This window comes from Apodemus sylvaticus, chromosome 12, assembly GCF_947179515.1.
Source record: "Apodemus sylvaticus chromosome 12, mApoSyl1.1, whole genome shotgun sequence".
NCBI lineage: Eukaryota > Metazoa > Chordata > Mammalia > Rodentia > Muridae > Apodemus > Apodemus sylvaticus.
This window is the reverse complement of record NC_067483.1, coordinates 87,335,835-87,357,303: the sequence shown is the minus strand read 5'-3', so window position 1 is coordinate 87,357,303 and position 21,469 is coordinate 87,335,835. Positions and strand designations below refer to the sequence as shown.

The 21,469-nt window shown below is 44.5% G+C and overlaps 1 long non-coding RNA gene across 1 annotated transcript in view; it reads right to left on the bottom strand.

The window, feature by feature from the left end:
• Positions 1-7,915: 7,915 nt before the first annotated feature.
• The window catches only part of LOC127697587 (uncharacterized), a 59,919-nt gene continuing 46,365 nt past the window's right edge, over positions 7,916-21,469 (bottom strand). Inside the window, exons 2-3 of the long non-coding RNA XR_007980487.1 lie at positions 9,108-9,239; positions 7,916-8,127 (exon numbers count right to left, since the gene is read on the bottom strand). This is a non-coding gene — a long non-coding RNA (uncharacterized LOC127697587). The remainder of the gene's footprint in view (positions 8,128-9,107; positions 9,240-21,469) is intronic.

Here is a 21,469-nt window from a genome sequence, read left to right as displayed (position 1 = left end):
TGCGAACCTTCTCCCCATTCTAACTGGCCAAATAAAGGCTGGAGCCTGTGATTGGGCAGTGGAAGGGAAAGGTGGGGGTGGAGGTGTTAGAGCATGGAGGAAGAGTAAAGGACAAAGAGGAGCAGACAGAAGAGGAAGAGGAGGAAGGAAGATGGAGCAGAACCACATGGCCTGGAGAAGCCTCCAGTAGCAAGGGGGTCTTGTAGCTGGGGAATAGACTAGTATAGTGGTAGACCTGCCTGATCTAGATGTACATAATAAATATAATAACTGGGTTGTGTGTTTTTGCATGGGCTCATTCAGGTAGGAAGCTTGCTGCAACATGGAAAGCTCAGCAATTAATTCTGATAAGAATTTACACATATGGATATAGATTCGCTTTCCATGCCTTCTGGTGTCAGTCAGCATTTTCTGAATCATTTCCAAGTGCTTAATTCACAGATGTGGAACACTGTGACACTGTGCTAAGGGGCCCTATTTACAGCAAGAATATAGTACATGTCAATACAAGACCACGGAACCCACTGATTCTGTGGGCATCATATCACTCAGACCTCAACAGACTGTTAATGGGATCGAATGGCCTTTGAAAAGACCACAGATGCTCAGACCGGGAGATGCTGACTTGATAGAGTACCATCATCCAGGTTTCAGAACGAGATGCCACTGCATAATATCGTGTCCCCCATAGAAAAAGTACTTAGGTCTAGAAAACAGGATGAAGTGGAGGTGGCTGTGTTTGCTATCACTATCTATCAGCATTCGTGCTTCCTGCACTTGCAATTCTGAACTCTGTGGTCTGGGGTTCTTAGGTGCTGAAGGGAAACTACTCCCATTAGGAACACAGCACTCAGCCCATTGAACTTTGACACTACAGGGGTCGCTCAGTCACCTCATGTTTGTTGCAATAGATGGAGGAAGAAAAGGAGTCGTCATTGTGAGGATGTGTCATCTTGAAGACACAGCATGGGTGATTGACTGTAGTCTTCAGAAGGAGGTGGGGCTGCTGATCTATGCCAGTGCCAGGAAACATAGGTAAGATGCTCGGTGTGTTCCGAGGAAGCCTCGTGCTATTTCCCTCACTACAGTTTCAGACCGAGAAGACAGGACCTGCAGGTGTAAAACCTTCAGTGATGAAGGTCCAGGCCACCCCATTAGGTGAGAGGAGCAGAGATGGGGTACAAGGGTGAGGGAAACCTGGCCTGGGTGGTAGGAAAGAAAAAGACTTGATGTATTGGGGGGTGTCTCAGGATTCACTACTGCACTGACAGGATAACAAAAAAAAAAAAAAAAAAAAATCAAAGTCCTAGAGGAACTGTGTATAGAACATAATTTATGGAAACAGAGGCTGCTCAGCAGGAAGGGCAGGGCTGTGGGGGTTCTGGAAAGTGATGTTCAGAGCTCCTCTTCAGGGCAGGGATACTCTTTTCCCAGCTTTGGGGAGCACCAAGCAGTTCTCGGCAGAGTCATTCTCCCATACAATGCTCTCAGCCCCTATCTGGACCAGTTTTCCATCAATGACTAGTGGATGCAGGACAAGACAGGCTGTCCTGAGTCCTCTTTGGCTGCTGCCTAGGTTTTATTGCATCTGCCCCATTACAGCACCTCTTCCTACCCTGCCCTGATTGCTTCCCATTGGTGCTAATCTCTGGTGCTAGTCTCTGACAGACTTTCTGCACACGGATGGCTAGCTCTGGCAAGCTTTTCTCTGGATGGGTAACTGTTTTCACACTGTGTGCCTTTGAAAATTCAGTCAGAATGTCCTCTCTCACCCCTCGTCTTCCTCCGGAATTCTATTCATTCTTCAAGACTCTGAGAGGTTTTTCATTCGAAGCATTGCTAGATTTAGTAAATAAAAAAATACAGTTCACCCAATGACATTTGAATTTCAGATAAACAACAAATAATTTTTAGTACAAATATACCCAAAGGTCCCATGGGAATATTTATTCCCATATATCTTATTGAGCAATCCTGTTCATTCTTCAAATATTTGTTGAGCATCTACCCTAGGATAGCAACGACTGAGTACTGAGACTAGCGCAATGAATAAAATAACTCCAAATTCCTGCTCTTGTTGAGTTTACATTCTAGTGGAGGGAGTTGGACCGTAAATAATCAGGCCATTAAAACATAAATAGATACCATGAAGGAGAATAAAGTGGGGGTGGACAGGGGAAGAGGAAGGGTTGGTGTGAGTGGGCATTGCTATTTAACAGGGATCTCACTGAGACAGTGGAATTCAGAAGACTCCTGGAAGAGAAAGCAAGGAAGACTAGGGGTGCATTGCCAGGGTGGACGGCACAGCAAACTCCCAGAGCTGGCATGATAGAGTATACTGAGGAAGCCAGCATAGCTGGAGAATAGTGACCAGATCAGGTATGGAGGAAACAAAGTCAAGAGGCAGCCACCATAGTGTCTTCTGTATCGATTCTGGAGAAGATAGGGCAGACATGGAATTACATTTCATATTTTAGGAAAATGCTCAGTTAACATATTTGTTAAATTGGTAACTTCCATGCTGAAAACTGACTCACCCTGTGGGGACAGGCAGGCCAGGTAGAAACAAGAGGACCCTTAGTAGCCCAGAAGGGAAGTGATAATGGCTGGTGGCTGGTGGCTGGTCACTGGCACCATGGTTGTCTCAACAGGGCTAGCAAGTGGCTGGACCCTAAGCTGTAGAAGTACAGCTGGTAGGACTGGCTAACGATTATATGTGGGGTGGGGGCGTACTGTAATTTAGATCTGAGATATTCTCCAAGGCTTCAGTCCCTAGCCTGCTATTAGAAGGTGGTAGAATGTTTAAGAAGTAGCACCTGTATCTTAGATCTTAGATGGCTAGGGTGTGCCATTGAGAGATGCATTACTATCCCAACTGACCCCCTTCCAGTATCTCCCCCTGTCACTTAGGCGGGTCTCTAATTCTTGGACCATGTCTTCCTTCACCAGCTGAGTAACTAGTACCACAGACATGGACCACAGTTCAGTGTCCAACCTGATTCATTCTCTACTGAACAATCGAGAAAGATGGAGACAGAAAGACTGACACAGCCCCAGAGAATGGAAAAAACAATGCTTTCAAGGAGTTTGGTTATAAAGTAAGAATGATCCCATAAAATTCAGAAGAAAACAATGATATTTAATACAAGGGTTAAGAGGGCCAGGGGCAAAGCCCAGGAGTAAGGGGACACAAAGGGACCTGGCTCAAAAGTAGAGACTGCAGCCCAGATCAGGAACACAGAAAGCATCACACTCAGAGCCAAGATGAGCTTGCAGACAGTGAGGTGGGAGGTGGGCAGGAGCTGTGGGAAGGCATCACGAAGCATGACCCTGTTTTCCTTGGATGGCAAAGTGGAAGTAACGAAGGAAGGACCTGCTCAAATGCTGGAGAGGGGCAAGTACAATGTTGTCAGGGAGGGGAGCGCAGAGTGTCCTATGGAAACATGGGATAGCCAGACAGCCCTCCAGCTGCTTGGGCCCTAAATCCCAACCAACACCGCCTGGTTGTATTGTTTTTCAACTGCTTTCAGCTGTCCCAATGCAGGCAAGGAGTAGGCAGGAAACTGGATAGAAGCGGGCATGGAATTCTGGCAAGGAAGCACGTGGGCCGGGGAATGTTTACAGTGATGACCCAAGAACTCTAAATGGGGTAGAGAGAAATAAGGTCATCAGGGGGCGAAGGACAACCGACAGGTGCTGGGATTCATGGACCGCAGGGTCCAGTGGGATTTTGGAATTTCTAGACTTGGTGGGAGAACGGAAGAAGGTGGGTAGGAGAGCAGAAGTGAAAAGCGGCTGTCAGCCAGGAGGACCCTGGAGAGAGTCTGACTGAAACAGTAGTAATCACCACAAGAAAGGAAAACACAGTGTGCACAGACCTGAGAATTGGGGGCTTCTGTGCACATCTAGACATCAGCAACAGTTGCATGCTGGAGAGGGTGACAAAGAGCCACTGTGTCTGTTCCTACTGTGGCACTACCACGCCACCACAACTTTAGCAGCTCAACACAATACAGACGGATTCTCTTCTCATTCAGTCTCAAGGATCAGGGGTCAGAGTTAGTCTCACTAATGTTCCAGGTGCCAGCAGGCTAGTTTTCTATGACAGAGCCGTCTGCCTATGTCCAAGCGCAGACACTGCCCTCTTCCCTTAGTTCCAGGCCCCTTCTCCACAATGCTATCATCCCACTCTTTGCTTCTGTGGTGGTTTGAATAGGTTTGGCCCCCATAGACTCATGTGTTTGAATACTGGCCAATAGGGAGTGGCATTATTAGGAGGTGTGACTTGTTGGAGTAGGTATGGCCTTGTTGGAGAAAGTGTCACTGTTGGGGTGAGCTTTGAAGTCTCCTATGCTCAAGCTATACCCACTGTGACACACAGCCTCCTTCTGCTGCCTGCAGATCAAGATGCAGAACCCTCAGCTCTTTCAGCGCCACGTCTGCCTGCACTCTGCCATGCTTCTTGCCATAACGGTAATGAACTAAACCTCTGAAACTATAGGCCAGCCTCAATTAAATGTTTTCCATTATAGCAGTTGCCCTGGTCATGGTTTCTCTTCACCACAACGAAACCCAAACTAAGCCTTTCCGTTCAGCCCCTCCCCTGCTTCTAACACTTTTATAGCTTACACTGCCCCACATAAATAATACTTCCCATCGAATACTCTCTGCAAACTCTCCCTTGCCATTTATATATTCTCAGCTCCTAGAAATTAAGGTATGGATGTCTTTGGAGGGTCATTCTTCTGCCCACGCCAGTCTGTCAATCTGCTCGAAGACTCTCCGCATCTGGCTGTGTCATTTCACTCCATCCCAGACTGAATTTATAAGATTCACATATATTAGAAGCTATGCCTTCTTTGAGTGTTTATTGTGGTAAATTTGGAGCTAATTTGCTATTATGAAAGATTTGATGTCTTAAACACTTTCCTTCTAACTTCAGGTGTTAATTTAAGTGTTTGTCCTGACTGCAAATCCCAATGGGACAGAAACCACTCAAATGCATCTCCACGTTCCAAATGCCCACCATGGCAGCCAGCAGCCAGCACCTTTCTGAGTGAATGAATGAATGAATGAATGCACTCTGGTTGCTTTTAGTAAAAAGAGTACATTAAATGATCTACATATGACAAGAATTTTTTAAACAATCCTATTCAATTTTGTTGTTATTATTTTGTTTTTGTTATTGAGAGAGGGTCTATTTCATATCTAGGCTAGCCTCATACTCACTGTGTACTTGGTCTGGCCGTGAACTCACAGTAATCCTCCTGCCTCAGTTGTTTGAGGGCTTGGATTGCAGGCATGTACATTAAGCCCTATCTGACAGACCCGTCCCCCGGGTGTCTGAAAGCCATGGCTAGGCTTTTGCTAGTTTCATATTTTTTTAATATCCATCAGCTACACATATTCATTCAAAAGCACTCAGATATAAAAGTTGTCAGTGTCTCTCCATTTCCAGGGGATTTGCCTGAGTTTTCAAGGAAAATATCAACCATCTCTGGGTCAAACAACCATTAGAGAATGAAATAATACACAAGTAATTGTAGAAAGTCCCAAATCCCTACAATGTAGTCTGGCAAAGCAATAAATAATATTGTATATAAAAATAAACTGCGTGGGACTGGGGATTAGCTTCGCTGGTGGAATGTTTGCCTGGCACACATGAAGCCCTGGGTTCAATGCTCAGAACCTGGGGTAAGTGGAAAGTGCCCAAATGCTCACAATCCTGGCATCTGAGAGGGGAAGCCAGGAAGAACAGAACTTGAAAGCTGTGCTCAGCTACGTAGTGAATTCAAGGCCAGCATAGGCTACATGACACACTGCTTCAAAAACAAAACAAAAATCAACCGTAAACAATCATATTATCCTCTTGTAACAATCACCATAAAGGATTAGATGACAGCACAGAGACTCTTATCTACAGTCATAGATGATGGTGAAATTATATTCTGGATTACTGAGTCCATTATATAAATTGAATCATCAAAGTATAGCTTTTGTTAAATCAAACAACTCGTCTCCTTTAGTCGTGTGATCTGTTGCAAGATATTTCCTATCCATTCATATTAAGGCAGTGAGAGGCCAGTGATTGGAGGGGATAGAGGAGGAGGAGCTAAGAGAGGTGAGGGGCAGAAGAGAAAGAAAGGGCTAGGTGGACAAGATGTGCAGGGTGGAGAAGGAGGCGTGGATATCCAGATGGCTTCAGACATATTTCTGATGTTTTTGAGAGGTTAGATAATTGGGAGAAGATTTTATCATTGTAAATTGGTATTATGTAGTTGGGAGTTTTATATAATAAAACTATTCAAGTTTAAGAGTCATACTTTACTGGATACTTAGAAGTAGTGGTGCAGAGGCCTGGAGGTGTGGTACTCATTCTTTTTTTTTTTTTTAAAGATTTATTTATTTATTATATGTAGGTACACTGTAGCTGTCTTCAGACACCAGAAGAGGGCGTCAGATCTCTTTAAGGATGGCTGCGAGCCACCATGTGGGTGCCAGGATTTGAACTCATGACCTCTGGAAGAGGAGTCAGTGCTCTTAACCGCTGAGCCATCTCTCCAGTCCAGGAATTTTTTTTTTTTTCCTGAGACAGGGTTTCTCTGTGTAGCCCTGGCTGTCCTGGAACTCACTCTGTAGACCAGGCTAGCTTTGAACTCAGAAATCCGCCTGCCTCTGCCTCCCACGTGCTAGGATTAAAGGCGTGCGCCTCCACTGCCCGGCCTGGTACTCATACTTAATAATTACCTACTACACGATCCTACTTCTGTGGGGCACTTTGTAGCTTCCATAGACCAGTATCAGAGAGCCCTCCCAGGGTGGGTGTGCCCTGGTAGTAGAGCGCTTGGCTAACACGCATGAGGCCTTGGGTCTATTTCCAGCACCACAAATATCCCATCCTAATAACTAACTGATAAACTACTGGACTGAACATGTGCCAGAAGACTTTTGTTATCAAAATGATTGAGACTCCATCCTAACTTTCCGAGCCCAGTCCTTGCCAAACCGTGATCCCTAAGAAGCACTAGGAACATTATGTCACATAGACATAGATATTTTCTATCCCATTTTAAGAAAATAATCATAATACCAGTTTCTTTGCTTAGTGCTGTCATAAAATCCCCGACGAAAGCCTCTTAAGGAAGGGCTTATTTAGGCTCACAGCTGGAGGACAGGGTTCAGCACAAGCAGGGAACTCACGGCAGCAGGAGCCTGAGATGGCCAGTTCCAGGGGACACTGCAGCCACAGTCAAGAAGCAGACAGAGATGAACCCTGCCCCTCTGCTTCTCAGCGTGCTTTGTCCTTTTTTGCTCAGTCCAAGTGCCTGGCTCATCCAATAGTGACACACACATTCCGGGTGATTCTTCCCACCTCAACACAACCTGGAAAACGTCCCAGAGTCCAGAGGCTTGTCTCATAGAAGATTCCAGACCCCTTTGGTGGGTCAAACAATCCTTTCACAGGGGTCACATATCAGAGATCCTGCATATCATATGTTTACATTATGATTCATAACAGTAGCAACTTTACAGTAATAAAGTAGCAACAAAATGATTTTTACATTGCCCTGGGTCACCGCAACATGAGGAACTGTAGTAAAGGGTCACAGCATTGGGAAAGTCGAGAATCGCTGTGTGAGTGAAGGCACTTGCCACCAAGCCTAATAACTGGGAGTTGGAGCTGCAAACCCACATGATAGAAGGAGAGGGCCAACTCCTGCAAATTGTCCTCTGACCTCCACATGCATGCTGCCCTGGTCTATACATGCATGTATGTACACATTCACACACATGTACATAAGTATATTTTTTAATCAATGGCAGACCCACCTCTTGCCTTATCTTCTACATTTAGGACTAAACACATTTTAAGCATCAGAGGAACAATGATCATTGGTATTTTATTTATCTCAAGAAAATGTAAGTGGCTTTCTTATGTCAATCATTCATCAGTCTTTGATCTCAAAGACAAAAGTCATTTGAAGGCCAAGTCATGCTATATTTGATGTAGGTATGGCACTAATGCTTGGAGAGCATCATCTTGCCATTACAATCAGAATGAGTTTGGGTCCATGCCCTGGAGAAATGCATTCACGGGACTCATCTGGAAGCTTCGCTGGAGTTTTGCTGCCAACAACAAAAGTGAATGAGGTCATTTTCCATCCACCTTGGTGGGAAATGAGAGACTCCAGGGTTCCTGGGGCAATGGCTGTTTTCTAGCTTTGATCCAAGGGTTGACTATGCCCCCACCCCCCCTTAGCTGCTTAGAAATGCACTGAGCTGTGATGATTTGCATGCATTTGCATACATGTGCCACAATTCTATAATAAGGTTAGGAAAAAAAGAAAGAAAGAGCCAGAGATTTTTGTCCGACTCTCATGGATGTATTTTCTTTCATTTGTGGCATTGGGGATAGAGCCCAGGGCCTTGCACGTGCTAGACAATTGCTCTACAAATTGAGCTACATCCACAGCCTTTTGCCATGGGGTTAACCATACGACTCTTCCAAATGGACGGTCCCTAGTCTCACAGCACTAAGCTCTCATAAGTGCACCCCAGAAAGACAGATTTTCAGGCCCCGAGAGTGCCAAACTGACTGAGTTGGAATCTGTATTTTTAAACATGATCCCCAACTTAGTTTATTTTGATTTTTTTCAAATTCAAATTTAACTGATAAATAGATGTGTTAAAAATCTATTAGTAGTCGTGGTGGCAATCTAGAATGCTTTAACAATAGTTGACCTGTGTATTGTAAGTCAGAGAAGTCACAAATAGTAGCACTTCCACGGGTCTTTCAGTTCCTTCAGGTTTGGTTTAGTTGCATTTGGGTTGGTACTTGGTTTTGGCGGCTGGAGACAGCAGAAGTGATGACTCAGGTCCTGGCTCGCCAGCACTTTCTCCACACAGGAATCACTGTACCAGAAGCCCACTACCCGCTTCTTCAACTTGGTTTTGCCTCCCCCTACCCCCGTACTCCCCTCCCCAACAAGGAGCCAGTATATTGAAATCAGTGCTGGCTGATTTCCATTTTGTCACATTTTCCAGAGGAAGGCACTGCAGCAGGTCCCCTATTTACCAACACTTCTGACCTCCTTGGTGCATCTTACCATATCCAGGTGACCTGGACAGCTCAGAGAGCTCATGCCACGTTCTGCCGCCTGCACTGTGCGATGCTTGAACTGGGTTAAACATTCACTCTAGGTGATCTGAGTGCACAGTGAACTCTGAGAAGCCCCGATCTACAACATAAACAAGGAAGTTCAATATGAGAACAGAGTGTTGGGATGGAGGAAAGTCACATGACCAAAAGAGGCTTCCCTCTTCAGACCAGCTTGGCAGCCAGGCAGCCCCGGCAGCCCTGCAGCCCAGCCAATCAGGTTTGCTCTCAAACTTGGCCCTCCAGAGATGTGAGAACCTCAGCGACCTTCCTTATTTATGGTTTTGCAACTTAGGCAAGAGCAGTAACTTCTAAAATCCATTCAGAAGAAGCCCAAGTTTCAGACTAGAAAGTACTAGCATGAGTCTACATGTATTTGAAAAGATAAATGGTCTCTATAGCTAGGGACAAAGAAAACTGGGCCAAACTTGAGGAGAACCTGCCAGTGAAGGGCTCTGCAAATAATTGGAGGCTAATTTTAGCCCAGCAGTTTACCTATTTTCTTTTTCATTATTCGGTTATAAAATATGATCTTGCCAGAAGAGTGCCCCCCAAATAGTACTTGCGATCCAGCAATGTTATCTCAGATGATAGGCACCCAAAGCAGGGCCGCGCTCCAAGCAAAGGAGCAAACGGACAGACGGCTGCCTCTTCCTTCTCCACGTTCCTCATGTCCTCACTGGGTTGTTTTTGTTCTAAACTCCAAGTGTGCACACATCTAAGAACCGTGGAGAGATGATTTTTAGTCTCTGAAGGCATGATCTTTCCTTTATCCTTGAGTCGGGGTAAATTGTTGGCATGATAGTGCCGCATTGCTAACTCATTTTGCCTGTGCCTCACTCTGACCCGGAAACACTTTCTCCTGCATTAGTGACTCCCCAGCTTAATGCTGTCTGAGGTCTGGATTTCTGATTCCTACAGCCTCCCCGTACACTGGTCTCTGCTGAAGCTAAAAGCAGGTTTTGTTATTAATGGACACTTACTGGTATTTCAAAGTCACGTTGGGTTCCATTCCTAATGTCCAAATTGATAGCATTCTGTCCCTGCAAATGGGTGGCCTTTCCAAATATAGTAATTCTGAGATCTCTGTCAAAGTTAGTTAGTGATAAAATACATTTGCCCAGGATGTTCTTAGGTTAATAAAATGGTGAACAATATTGGTCAGAAATTTCCAACAGACCAGTCATTACCAGGGGATCATCTTGTGTCCTTGTGGCTCCTAAGGCATAGAGTACCCACCCAGCTCACCTTCACATAGGTTACGTCACCCCTCTCTGCCTCCACCTCCCATCACCAGAGATCCTGTCCCTCTAGCTCAAAAGGAAATAGCATTGGTCTGGCATAATCCTCTTTTTACCAAGCCACGCCTTGGCATTCAAAATGTAAGGAAATAGGGCTGGTTTCTCTGCCCGCTGGCCAAGGCACTCTGCAGAGAGCCCAGTGTGGTTTCTGAGCGGCCTTCAATAAGTGGAACAGAGGACAGGCTGGGTCAGCCGGTGCCTAGAAACACGCACAGGCAGAGATATTTGTTAGTAAAACTGGCAAGAATGATTTGAGTTCTGAGGTCACAAGGAACCAAGAATGGCAGATCAGATGGGCAGGCGGCTGCTGCGGATAAAATCTGACCTTTTCCCACAATCCCACTCAGCAGTTTTCTCCAGCAGCCAGGGGTGGGGGGGAAGCTGACCCCCCACCCCCCACCCCTTTAAACCTAACCAGCAAGGCAGACAGCCACCTTCTCTGCATCAGGAAAACTCCCTGTAGCTCTGCATGTTTAAATGATAGTTCCAACGTGCACAGGCAACCCATCAGTGCTAAATCTATTTGACTTTAACTTGTCCTGATAATTTATTTGGGGGGGTTAAACCCCTACCATATTCATGGGCCCCCTGGGGAAGTATTTCATTCTTTTGGAACCCTGTCCTTTCAAGAAGTAAGCTTCTTTCCTCTCTCTCTCTGTTCTGACTTGATCAAAACACATCCATTGTTTGTTCAAGGTCAAATATCTCCTGTGTGTGTGTTTAGCTCCTTTGTCTCTCTGGAAGCAGCCAGACATCGAAGACTCTGAATTTTTTTTTTTTTCTTAATTCGAGTATTCCTTATGCTATGGCAAAAGGAAATTTTTCTGGCAAATGTCAACTCTAGAAAATAAATAAGACAAGGCTAGGTGTGGCAAGACTGTAACTAGGAAGGCTGAGGCAGGGGGAGAGACTCTAATTGTTGCCTGGAGGCTCAATTTCAGGATTTAGAAATTCATTTAAAAAAAAAAAAACAACTAAATTTCCTCAGACTAAAAATTGCTGTGTAAAATATGGCCGGTGGCAGAAGGCTTTGTCTTCTTTCTTATGACTGAGCAACAGTCCTCCTCCCTCCCTCCCTCCCTCCTGGTCCAGCTATGACAGACAGCCTCGCTGCTGGGTCCCTGGCTCCTGACACTGTCCCGGAGTGCCTCTAAACTATTCCCAGAGGTCCTTACCCTGGCCCCTTGACAATTGCCGGGGAATCAAGGTCTATAATGCAGAAATCTCTTTCAAGACCAGATGTCTCTCAGCATTAAATTCTCCAAACCTCATCTCCAATGAATCAGAGGTGTCCCCATACTCCCGACACCCATCACTTTCCTTGTCCAGAAGCTCCTCCTCTCTGCCTTCTCCCCACAGCTCTGACTGACACAGGCACACTGCAGGCAGATTAGCTGGCAAACATCTACTTTTCACACTGAGACTCACATTCAACGTGGGATTGGAATCAGTCCCATGATCTAAGGCTGACTGTTGGTTGCCCCATAAAGGGGCAGATTTGGTACCACCAAGAACTGCCAATCCAACTATTGCTGGTAGTGTATTTATCCTTGGTGGAACTCATGCCCATCTGTTCCTATGTATTGCTATATCCATGCACTAACTCCTCTCAAATGCATTTAGTTAAACATCTACTATGGTGTTTAGTTCTGGTCAACTTGATACAATTTAGAGTCTCCTAGAAAGAGTGAGTCTCAATTGAGGACTTGTCTCCATCAGATCAAACTGTGGGCATGTTTTTGGAGGCATTTTCATAATTGCTAATTAATATAGGAGGGCCCAGCCCACTTAGGGAAGTGGGCTTGGGCTAGATAAGACAGCTGTGTAAGCCGTGGAGAACAAGCCAGGAGGCAGCACTTGTCAATGGTCCTTGCATCAGTCCCTGCTTGAGTTCTTCCCCTGACTTCTTCACTAATGGAAGTTTAAGCCAAATAAACCCTTTCTTCGCCAGGCTGCTTTTGGTCAGTTCCTCCACTCCACTTTGTTTGTTTCAATAGCAACAGAAAGAAGATTCTAACACCTACATTCTAACCATAGAAGAAATTAAACCATACTTTTCTAAGAAGCCTAGAGTCATAGACAAATATATGCTTAGAAGTCAGTGGTCACAGAGAGCTAAGGTATTTATTCTTTGAGACAGGGCTGTGTATGGTTCATGTGATCCTGGTTGCTATGCAAATGAAGATGCTCTTGAGCTCAGTATCTTGTTTGCCTCCTGCAGCTAGGATTGTGGGTGTGCACCTTCATGCCCATTGTTGCAAAGGGTATTTTAGAACCTCAAAACAGCAGTCTTACCCAGCCTTAGAAAAAAAATCAGGAGAAACTTCTGGATAAGTCTGGAGTAAGCCCCAAACTGTTAGTTGGTACAAGGCAAACCTAGAATTTAGATAGCAAGGAAAAAACACATTACAGCTCAGAAGAATCAATTTATAAACTCAGTGTGGTGGCTCACACCTGTAATCCCAGTACCCAGGAGACTGAGATGGGAGGATTTTAATGAGTTCCAGGAGAGCTTCAGAGTAAGGTCCTGTCCAAAACAAAACAAAACAAAACAACAACAACAAAAAACCCTTATAGTTCCATAAAGGCTCAGCCCCCATATGGAAAATGTGGATATCACTTCCTTAGCCAAATCCATGCAGGCATGCTGTGAGTACCGTCAGATGGTATGAAATACTGGTTTGTTGGAGCCATGTCCTAGGGGGAGGGGAGAGATTGAGGGCTCTAGGTCTATTTTCTCCATCCTGGCTTATTAAAAATGTTTTCATAACAGATCTTCAGAGGATCCAGTGTATAAGACACTCAGCTGTTGCTAAGAGATGTCCTCCCAAGTCAGAAAAATGGAGCACACACTTAGGATGGTTTGCACGTGACCCAGCTCGCAGAATAACACCCAGAACCCTTTGTGTCTAAACGATCCTTACAGAGCCATTAGCTCCCCGTGTCTATGTGCAAGCAAGTCATGGTCCTAGTCCACTTATGTCTGCTGCTTTCACAAATAGATAAAAAAGAAAGAAAGAACAAAAGAAAGGAAGGAAGGAAGGAAGGAAGGAAGGAAGAAAGAAAGAAAGAAAGAAAGAAAGAAAGAAAGAAAGAAAGAAAGAAAGAAAGAAAGAAAGAAAGCTTCCAGTCTAAATGAGATCATCCTACCTGACCCACAAAAGAAATCCAATTAATTTACAATAAGACAATTAAAGAAATTCCCATGGAATAAGCAAACTCAACTCATTCTGGGTGAAACCTGGAGGTCCAATTGATTTTAGGGAGAAACCTAAATAGTTCTGTGCTTATTTGGATTTGGGTTTCTTACTTTCTTTTATTTTTAATGATTTGTTTACTTTTATTTCATATGCATTGGTGTTTTGCCTGCATGTATGTCTGTATGAGGGTGTCAGATCCCATTGAAGCCACAGAGAGTTGTAACCTGCCTTGTGGATACTACTAGGAATTGAACTTGGGTCCTCTGGAAGAGCACAGTGCTCTTAGCCACTAAACCATCTCTCCAGGTCAGGTATCTCACTTTCATAAAGTGGGTCCTAGCATTTTCTTAGTGAAAGGTGTTTGTACTTCTTTGATTTCCCCAAAGGTAGAAATGGTGTATTAATGTTTGTTTCCTCAAGATGTAATCTTAGAAAAAAGAAAGTGGGCCAAACACCGACCTGTAACTCAAGAGACAGAGGTAGGAGCTCCTAGCTTGGGGCCAGCCTGTTCTACATAGAGTTTCAGGGCTACTCAGTAAGACCCTATCAAAGAAAAGGGGTGTGTGAGATGGCTCAGCAGATACAGAGGCTTGCTGCCAAACCTGACGACCTGAGCTTGATCCTCAGGATCCACACTGTGAAAGGATAGAACTGATTCTTGAAAGAGTCCTCTCATATCCATATCCACAACTGTGCCCCTCAAATGCGCCCTTCACACACACACATATAAGTAAATAAATATATAAACAAGTCAATGCTGTCCAAAAGTCCCCCATAGACATGCAAGTAAATAAATATGTAAGTAAATGAAGTTTAAACTTGATTTTACTATTAAAAAAAGTATAAATGTTTATTGAATAAATTTCAAAACCCCATATTTGGAGACAGGGAGGTTAACCACCCAGTCTGTGTTAGCCTAGGGTGGTGACTCACATACTCCTGGCCTGGTTCCAACCGCCTTAACCCAGAGCATAAGAACAAGCGCTAAGCCTTGCTCACAACGTCAACTTTCAAACTGTGTTTATTTTCCAGGTAGGGTTGGTTTGTTTACTTCTGGTTGTGTTGTTCTGCTTGTCTGCCTGCTCTGACAGACAGCTTAGACAGAGCAGAAGTGCCGCCTGTTTCAAGGCTTCCTGGCACTCAAGCCTGCTCTTAAGACTACAGTCTGAACGAAGCCTTTTGGAGGTCACGATGACACTGACACCAGTCTGAATGAACTGAGGAACCCAAAGAAATGGAATCTTCCTTTAGAACACTGAATGACATCAGTGTTGGTGTGCGTGTGCATGTGTGCATGTGCATGTGTGTGTGTGTGTGTGTTTAGACAATGCACCATGGTTTAAGAAAACACCCTTCACTGCTTTGTGCCCCAGTAGATGATTCCTAGAGGCCCACTCACCTCCTCTGCGTTATGCATTCCAGCATCTTCTACCTAAAAAACATTCTGCCTGTCAGCAGGGGGTGTTCCCTAGTCAGAGAACATACTCAAGATCCCAGAAACCCATCTCTCAGGTGATTCTAGATTCTGTGAAGTTAATAAGTAACTTCAACCATCACTCATTGTTGCTTTGTCCTAAAGACACAGGCGGCACTAGTGTGCACTTCCAGCGTTAAACCACCATCATATACATATCTCCACATGACACCTCCAACAAACCTCCCTGGCATTGGACACAGGCTAGAATGACTGGAGAATCTTCCCTGTGGTTGGGCTTCAGCCTTGTATAAAGATAGAAGCAGAACAGGAGGCTCATTACCCAACATAGGTTAAACCTACGGTTCCCAACGATTCCCAAAGACTGACCTAAGCACCTGGTGCTCAGGAAGAACAGCAGCTGCTTGTCAGCAGAAAAGTTCCAAGGGTGCTGATGCTTGTCCAACCATTTGATATTTTTTAATTATTTTATTTGTATGCATGTGGCCATGCATGCCACAGCATGTATGCGGAGGTCAGAGGATAGCCTGAAGGATGTCTCCCTCCATCGTGTGGATTCCAGGATCATACTCAGGCCATCAGGTTTGGTGGCAGATGCCTTTACCCACTGAGCCACCTCACTGACCCCAATCATTTGATTTTACAGATGAAGAGGCAGCAATTAGAAATGACTCGGCCCAGGTCACAGAGCAAACCTCTGACTGAGCTTCAATTGGAGCACCTTTTTCACTTCATCCCCCAAGGATGTTATATTAATGTTAGAAAGGACTCATCTGGAATGGAATTTTGCCTTTTTATTTTTTAATAAAAGCAAGTTGTTCCTGTCTGCCTTCAGAAGGCACATGAAGCTGTGTTAGTGTGTGCCTTTTCATGTGGTTTATTCCCACACAAGGGACTACACAAGACAAAAATGTCTCCTTTGGCAGTATCTGATTCCAGGATGTACACAATTAAGGCAATTTATTTATAAGGGTCAGTCCACCATATGTAGAGGGATTTGCAGAGAGAAGGCAGCTGGAAAAACAACCAACAAACAGACCCTCGCCTTATCCAGCCCCATCCTGCAACATTTATTGTTACTTTCTGTGTTGTTCTGCTTCCAGCTACTGTAGCAAATCACTCTAGGTAGTCAACTTTAGAACAGGAGATATCTCTGTGCTTTGAAGCATTGGAGGCTTCAGCAGGCAGTTACTCGGGTCTGTGAGGAGGCAGCACATAACCAGAGAGCACAGGCTGGAATGAGATGCTGACATACAGCATCTGGGAAATGGAAGCAAGAGATCGAGGAGAGAGCAGGCTCTCAATATCTCTCCAAGAGCACCCTACCAGTGACCCAACTTCCTCCACTAGGTCCTCTTGAAGGTCCCATTCCTATTCAAGAGTGTCACATTGGAAACTAAGCCTTCAACACAGGAGTGTTGACCAACCCCCTGTCTAATTCCAGACTCCCTGTTCTAGTTCCAGACTCCCAACACTCTAATTCTAGAACTCCCACTCTAGTTCCAGAACCCCCATTCTAGTTCTAGAACCCCTATTCTAGTTCCAGAACCCCCATTCTAGTTCCAGAACCCCCATTCTGGTTCCAGACCCCCCATTCTAGTTCCAGACCCCTCATTCTAGTTCCAGACCCTCATTCTAGTTCTAGACCCCCACTCTAGTTCCAGACCCCCATTCTAGTTCCAGATCCCCCATTCTAGTTCCAGGCCCCTGCTCTAGTTCCAGGCCCCCGCTCTAGTTCCATACCCTTATTCTAGTTCCAGAACCCCCATTCTAATTCCAGACCCCTTCACTCTAATTCCAGAACCCCCCACTCTGATTCCAGACACCCTATGCTAGTTCCAGACTCCCCAGTCTAGTTCCAGACACTCCACTCTAGCACATTCCTTTTCAAAGCTTGTTTCCCAATGAATTCATGAAATTCTTAGGCAAATGGATGGAGCTGGAGAACATCATACTAAGTGAGGTAACCCGGTCTCAAAAGATCAATCATGGTATGCACTCAAATGAGGTACAAGAAGAACGGAGGAGTGGCCCCTAGTTCTGAAAAGACCCAGTGTAGCAGTATAAGACAAAACCAGAACAGGGAAGTGGGAAGGGAGGGGTGGGAGAAAAGAGGGAGGGAAGGGGGCTTATGTGACTTTCGGGGAGTGGGGAACCAGAAAAGGGGAAATCATTTGAAATGTAAATAAAAAATATATCGAATAAAATTAAAAAAAAAAAAAGCTTGTTTCCTTTGACCCTGCTCCCGTTTGCTGTTGAGAAGATGTTGGGAGTTCTTTATATAATGTATCAGTCCATTTTCTGTTACTATAATGAAATAAATAACTGAAGCTGAGTAAAGAGAAGAAGCTTTTTCAGAGGCTGGTTTCTAAGTCTGTCTCTACAAGATAGTAGCAATTCTAACAGTAATCACCCAAATTCGGAATCAACAGTATTTGTGACATATGCCATCACAACGAGAACATGTGTGTCGGGAGCTATCACTTGGTGAGATGGAAAGACAGAGAATGTGAAGAAGTTTGTTCTCAGAGCCAGCTTCTGAGAACAATGATCTCAATAAACTCCCACCATGTTCCCCGGTTAATGGTCCTACCAGCTCTCAACACGGCCACACTGGAGACCAAGCTTCCAACGTATGAACTCTTGGGGGACACACTCAAGTCACCGTAGCACAAGGCACACACAAGGTCCTTCAGCCTGGTTTCCCTAGCTTTCAGCCAAATCTCTCACCATCTCTCCAGCCAACCAACTCTGTCAACTGAATTCTTATACTCGGAATGGTTCGGCCTCTCCGATGGTTCTGGGCCTTCACACTCACAGTTCCTGGGCCTGAAATTCTCCACTCAAACACTTTCAACTGCTCACATTCCTCTTTTGTTCTGTAACAAATTCCTACTTGGCCAAGAGAGCTCTGATGACACACTATCTCCTCTGAGGGTTACTCCAAGTGTGCTGGGCATGGGAACTCAGTTTGCCTTCTTGAATTAAACAAATCTCTGCTTGAATTTCAATTTATCTGTGTTTGTGTGTGTGTGTGTGTGTGTGTGTGTGTGTGTGTGTGAATTTCACGTCATTGTGATTTAAGTGATCAGGGATAGCCTTAGGGTTTAGTGTTCTTGATACCGCAGCATGTAGCCCATGGAAGCTGATCAGCAAATGTTGAAGAAACGCAACACTGAAGCAGCTGGGCGGTGGTGGCACACACCTTTAATCCCAGCACTTGGGAAGTAGAGGCAGGCAGATTTCTGAGTTCGAGGCTGGCCTGGTCTACCGAGTGAGTTCCAGGACAGGCAGGGCTACACAGAAAAACCCTGTCTCAGAAAAACAAAAACAAAAACCAACAAACAAAAAAACAAAAACCAACACAGAAGCGAATGACTCTCATTACAAATCCTTTAAAAACACATTTTATTGAGAAATAATTTAAATACCATACAATTCACCCACTCAAAGTATACAATTAGGTTAGGTGTGGTAGCACAAGCCTTTAATCTCAGAATTTAGAGGCAGAATCAGTTTGGGACCAGTCTGGTCTACAGATTAGAGTTCCAGGACAGCCAGGGCCACTCAGAGATTTCCCATTTGAATGTTGCCTTTAAATGGAATCATGCCATGTATAACCTTTCACGATTGGCTTCTTTTACTTAACATAACTTTTCGAAGCTCATATGTGATAAGTGTGTTAAACCTTGTGTGTGTGTGTGTGTGTGTGTGTGTATGTGTGTGTGTGCTCAAGTGTGTTCATTTTTGGTGGTAGGTAAGATTATTTGGGTGTAACTGGTAGGTGATGTAGAAACTATGGGTTCATACTTTTGGAGACGTGCTGGGCGATTATCCAGAGTGACAGTGCTATGTATGTTGCATTCCCAGCAGTGATATAAAGGGTCGGATTTCTCTGCTGACTCCTCAGTGTCACTCCCACTGACTCCTGTGACTGTCCCTCTCTGTTACCTCAGCCGTCCTGTTGTGGCTGGGTGCTTCTGCTCTGTGTCTTACCATTCTAAGCACAGTTTCATGTTTTAGTGACTACTTGTTCATTTGTTTTGGAGCAATGTCTCAAATTATTTGCCCATTTTAAAAGTGGGCTGTTCATATTTTCATTGTTGTAAGGTTTCTTTTTATGTTTTAGATATGTCTCCTGTCAGGTACACGGTTGGCAAAAGTTTGTCTCTAATTGCATGGGTGGTCATTTTACTTCACTGTTCTTGGAAGCACAAAAGTTGTTTTGTTTTCAAGTCCAACCTATCCAAAATTAGGCAGCACTTTGTAGCCCAGAATGAGGAATTTAGCTTTTATTCTAAATCATTCTTTTTTAATTTATTAATTTTCAATGTTTCCTGTGTGCATTTTAATTTTTATGATGCTTGTCCCCTTTGTCGTATTAAGAAACTCTCATTTAACACAAGATTATAGAAATTTCATGCTGGATCTTTTTCTACGAGTTGGGTACTGGTAGTACCTCCATTTGGACCTGTGATGAATCTTGAGTTAGTGTTGGAGAATGACTTGAAGCCAGGGTTCAGGTTGACCTTTGCCTGTAAATGCCTATTGTCCCAGTGTCTGTTTTGTGAAGTACTCTCCCTTTGTTCTTGGCCTCTTTGAAGAATCAACTGACCATAACCATGAAAACTTGTGGACTCACTTCTGTTGTTTCTGTTAAACTTTGGTTCTGCAAATAAAACTGAAGGCAATAAAATCTGGAGCTCAAGAAGCCCTTTAAATTACAGTGAACTCAGGGTCCTAAGGACTGGAGGACACAGACACCAGACTCTGCTCTCTTTCCAATCCTCCTTAGATAAAAGGATCACAGGCCACCTGTTCCTTAAAACAGCCTTGCTCAGTGGGCTTCCTCTCTCCTGAGAGTTTCACTAAAACCTCATTTCTTCTGTTTGAAGTGTCTGAGCAGTTAGGGGCAATAGCTGCTTTACCAAAGGATCTGGGTTCAATCCCAGCACCTACATCGTAGCTTACAACCATCCTCTATAGCTCCAGTTCCAGTCTCCTCATAAGGTCACTGCCCATACGTGCTACATAGACCTACAAACAAACAAACAAACAACTCCGCAACTTAGATCCGCCCTTGTCACATTTGTATTGTGAGTTTCTCAGTATATTAGGTGTGGCTTTCTATAGAGTACGGTTTATTTCTCTCAACATATATATCTGTCCTGCGTCCAATCTAGCTATTGACTCCAGAGAATGCCCAGTCATGAAAAAAAACAAAAAAACAAACAACAAAAAAAAAAACCAGGTATTTTAGAAGTAGAAAAAAAAGTAAAACCAAGAAATTTAATACATTAATTAACTCAGGAAGTAACAAGGATTATAAACAATGAGTGATAACAGGATTGCAAGTGAAAATTAAGTCTCATTAAGAAAGTATCTGTCCCAGATGTCACGAGAGCAGGAGAGCTGGCCCAGCCCATTGCTTCAGCACTTGGTAGCCTGGGCAGCACAGTGGAGCTGGCTCTAGACGTGTGCGTGTATGGAGGTGAGCTAGCCCCAAGGGCAGGAGAGTAGAAGAGCTGACCCTACCTCCTGCCAATGGAGGCATTGGGGGGCCTGGAGAGTTCACTCTGGTGGTGCAAAGGGGAGCTGGCACTCCAACCAGCTCAGCTACCACCCAGACTCAGTTCCAAGGCTCTGAATTGTCCCACCCCAAAGCCCCATTTGCAAATGGCTGGGACATGTGAAAGGGCTGGTCCTGCTGATCCAAAGCTGCAGGGTCTCCGTGACACAGGGCAATGACAGGATAACTGAGTGGAGCCTGGGTGAGGATCCAGTATGGATGGTGTCACTAAAGCCAGAGACCTCAAACAGACCTATGACTCACTGCAATGCACATTTGCAAGTTAAGATGTATAGATAGAGGGATACACTGTGGGACACACTGTGACACACTACAGCTTCTGCAATGAGATGTTTCCTATGCTGTGTGTGTGTGTGTGTGTGTGTGTGTGTGTGTGTGTGTGTGTGTGTATTTTCTCTTTGTGGGGAGGATGAAAGGGCAGAGGGTGGATATGAGGGGATGGGGAAATGAACAGAACTGAGGTACATGATGTGAAACGCACAAAGAATCAATAAAAAAGTTAAAAATAAATAAAAAAATAAACACAGCTTTTGTGTGAATGCAAAAAAAGAAGAAGAATTGTTAACAATAACTTCCACAGGAGACTGGCAAAACAAACACAAGTCAGGACTGGAGAGATGGCTCAGCCGTTAGGAGCATTTGTTGATCTTTCAGGGGAGCCGGGTTTGGTTCCCAACTATTCACAACTATCTGTAATTCTAATCCCAGAGGATCGGACATTCTCCTCTGGCCTCCAGGAACACTGAACATACATGGTGTGCTTAGAAAGCAAGCAAAATACTCAAC